The sequence below is a fragment of the Thermobia domestica genome, chromosome 5 (assembly GCF_964235325.1).
Source record: "Thermobia domestica chromosome 5, izTheDome1.hap1.1, whole genome shotgun sequence".
In the NCBI taxonomy this organism is placed as follows: Eukaryota; Metazoa; Arthropoda; class Insecta; order Zygentoma; family Lepismatidae; genus Thermobia; species Thermobia domestica.
In genome coordinates this window covers 26,817,577-26,821,693 of record NC_137458.1, presented here as the reverse complement: position 1 = coordinate 26,821,693, position 4,117 = coordinate 26,817,577, and positions in this window count along the sequence as shown.

Here is a 4,117-nt window from a genome sequence, read left to right as displayed (position 1 = left end):
GCAGTCATGTTGTAAAATTCACCTCTTTGTTTGCAAGGCGGTCGAAGGACAAAAAAAAAGCAAAGATATTATCGACGAACCCTTCAAATTGGTTGGTTTCGGCAAATTTATGATACTAACAATAACACTTTAAGTGAAGAGGTTTTACAGGGGGACCTTCGTTTTGTTACGCGGAAATGTTTGATCTGACCTCTGCGAAATTGCCCTCTGCTTCCATGTTCAGAGGAGGGGAATAGGAAGGGACTTCCCTTTTCTAGTGAATAATATTCATTAGGACCTAAATTATCTGGTTTCTTACAGAGTGTTAAGAACATTTGGTATAATATTCATGGGACTCCGTTGAAAGCAGAAAATATCATGAGAATGATCAAAATTTGAACATTGAAGAACATAATTAACAGAAAAGAAATAGGATACCCATAATTTTAAACTTGCCATAAAATGTATATCCTATATTTTTACTAATTTCTTACTCCCATGAAAGTATCCTGGGAGGATATTCTCTCCAATTTTTTCAGACTGAAATCCTTTTATCCCGTACGATTTCGCCCCCTGACACAATACGAAAAAACAAATGCTGTTAAAATCCATACACATTACCCTTCCGGGACTCAACCCGGGGCCTTCAAGCCGATGGTCTATCGCCGCAGACCGCTCGGCTTGGTATGAAGATGTACGTTGTATGATTGCGAATAGATCACGACAATATAAGAAACTATAATCCAAAATGGCCACCCAAAAATCAACTACTTTTTTAGACCACTAGCTAATCTGGGTGTACTGTCATGACTTTGATACACAAACGGGGCAACCACCATATAGTGGCACACACCCCGCGGTTATGGGAACAGATTTGTACCATGGAGGTGAAGACTGGCCCCAAGCATTCTTTGGTCCGATGTGTCCTTCAGCTACCATTACTATGGCACTTTAAGTAGAGCTTACTGTGCAGTAACATATAACATTTCATTCAAATACTTTCCATTAAAAAAAAGAATAATTGCAACAAATCTAAATATGCTAAAATGGAAAGTAGTTTTTGGATTGGTATGGAAACCTAAAGGCTGGAATATATGAAATCAAAGTGTACACATATATCTATCTCTCTATTTATCTATATATCTTTCCATCTCTCTCTCTCTCTCTCTCTCTCTCTATATATATATATATATATATATATATATATATATATATATATATATATATATATATATATATATATATATATATATACAGACACTATAAAGCAAGTGGGCTGCACTGGTATACCAATTTTGATCAAGGTTGTGCTTATGTTGGTCTTTCGTCGGTTTCTTAATGATTTGCACCCGCTGAACACGAGTATGACAGTTACTTTCCCGTAATGTCAAAATTTGTAGTGCTATAAGCATATTAGATTTTACTCAAACAGTAATATATTATACAGTTGTGTCTTATAGGAACATGGAATTACAAACCTAACACATTTTGGACATCAACTTTCTGGGTAACAAAAATCTACATAACAATACATAAATACTAAAATATATGAATATTACATTTCTTATAAAAATTATATACAAAAGTACTGAGATTGGAGGAAAGTGTTCATCAAGTACTGGAATTCCGTAGTCAAAAGTGAAAGTTAGTGGTTCTTTTTCTTTTGTGGGAAACGTTTACTTCGTCATGGGCTAACCCCCAAATATAATCACCCATCATTGCACAGTCCCACCTTTCTTGGTGTCTGCTTTCCATTACCTCAATGCCCTTATGGAAACGTTCCCCTGCTCTTCGCTAACATCTCCTTAATTCTCCCTAAAGAAATCCAAGTACGAATGTAGCATATGTAATTTTAAAGACATTCTACATCCCAATGCTCGATATTGATCAATGAGTGTCTTAACTTGGTGTTCAAACGCTTCACTTCGGTTCTGCACAAGAAATCCCGTCACCAATTTATGAAAGGCCCCCCCAAGCTTTTCTTTCCAACTCCGTCATTTTTTGTTTAAGTGGACCACTATTAAGCATGACATGAATCTGAGGTCCTGTGAAAATGCCAGCTAGAACTTTTGCCTCTGATAAAGCTGGAAACATTTGTTTGATACATTGTAGGGCAGGTGAATTGCGACCCAGAGCTTTCACAAATTGTTTTGCCAATCCCAGGTTAATATGTAATGTTGGCATGAGAATCTTCTCCCTGGGCACTAATGCTTCATTTATCACATTATGTGTTCCTGGAATAAGCTCCGTTCTTTCAGGCCACGTGGTTTGATCATAATGCTGGTTAGTTGTCTGACTGTCCCACAGACATAGAAAGCAGGAATATTTAATATAACCACTTTGCAACCCAAGAAGAAAACCAATAATTTTGAAATTCCCACACACGTCCCATTGATGTTCCTTATATTTTGTTTTCTCCAAAATCAGCTTCACACTTGAATAACTCTATTTAATCAATTTACAATTCTGCTATGTATCTTTAGAATCTATATTCTCTGTTTCGTACTCCGAACAATTATCTTTAATAACAAATGCGATACCACCTAGCGAGTATCGAGGTAAAAGGACGCAAATTACTCTGCATAAATCAGTATAGGAGAAAAATAAAACATGCTTATATCATTGAAAATATTGACACTACATAAAAATAAGTGCCAGATTCGTGTTCAGGGGGTCAAAATACATCAAGAAATAATAATAAGCAAAATTTTGTATACCAGTGTAGTATACGATAACGTCGGGGATGGTGACACCTTTACATCGAACTTTGCTTGTCATGTAAACATTATTTGACATTAGTGTCTTCATCTTCGACGTACCTATGAGCAATTTACTGTATTCGTGTATTGAAACTGGTGAAACAAATTACAATGTTTTAGAATGTTAAAAAAAAAAAAGCCAGGATCGAGAAGCCTCAGACAACTAACAGCAGAGATATATTATCTTGTAAACTATTTTTCCTTGCCTCGTGAGCTTATTTGAATTTATTTTTAAGACCTTGAGGCAACTTTGGCCCACCCCGAATGGATGTTGATGGGAAAATTAGTGGAATGAAGAAAGTGGTAGGATACTAGACAACTTCGAGAAAACACACACATACGAAAAATGAAATGAAATCTTTGAGTTTTACGTCCCACGGTTATGCCGGTTAGGATAAAGCAGACGGTGATGATGAATAATGAATGAAATGGTGGAATGAAGAAAGTGGGAGGAAACGGGAGAACCCCAAGAAAACCCACGCACACGGTGTTTGTCCACCACAAAGTTCAATTGGCGGGGGCTGGGATCGAACCCGAGACTCCAAGCACCAGAGGTGAACGCTCTACCACTGACCTACCGCGGCCCCCACACACATTCGACGTTTGTCCACCACAAAGCTCACATGGCACTAACCGAGATCGAACCGAGTACCACATACACCAGAGCCAGGCTTCACGGTGTAGCTACCGTGACATTTCTTGTCTTGTGTGTTCTGGGTAATACTTGTAACTTAGTTGTATCTTGGTGCATGGTGCAGTCTGCTACATTTTACTTTCGTTCCCATGGTATGCTGCTATATTTTTTACGAGACAAGACGAGACAAACGAGACAAAACGAGACGAGACGAGACGAGACGGGACAGAACCTCTCGAGACGAGACACGAGACGGGACGAGCACATTTTTTCGAGACGAGACACGAGACGAGACACGCTTTACACGAGACGAGACGAGACAGCCTAAAGTCTCGTCTCGTCTCGTCTCGTGGCAACACTATACATGACATCATTGTTAAAAATAAACTTATCAATTATTAAGCAATTATTACTTGTAGTGTATGTAGAAATCCTCCAATTAATGTCTGATGGTAAAAGCGAGTAATGACATTGATTTACTGTACATCATGTAACATTACTATTCACTTAGCAGTTCATGGATTCCTCTTCCGAGCAATGTTGTAATAAATATTTCTGGAGTTCCTTTTTAAATTTAGCAACATCCTGAGTTTTTATTTTTTTCGGAAGTTTATTGTAAAAATGATACCCGCGTATTTACACCTTTTTTCATATAATAGTGTTCTGTGTTCTACAATAGAAAAGTTTTGTTTGTTTCTTGTATCATGATCATGTTCATAGGCGCCGACTTTGGGGGGCAGGGAAC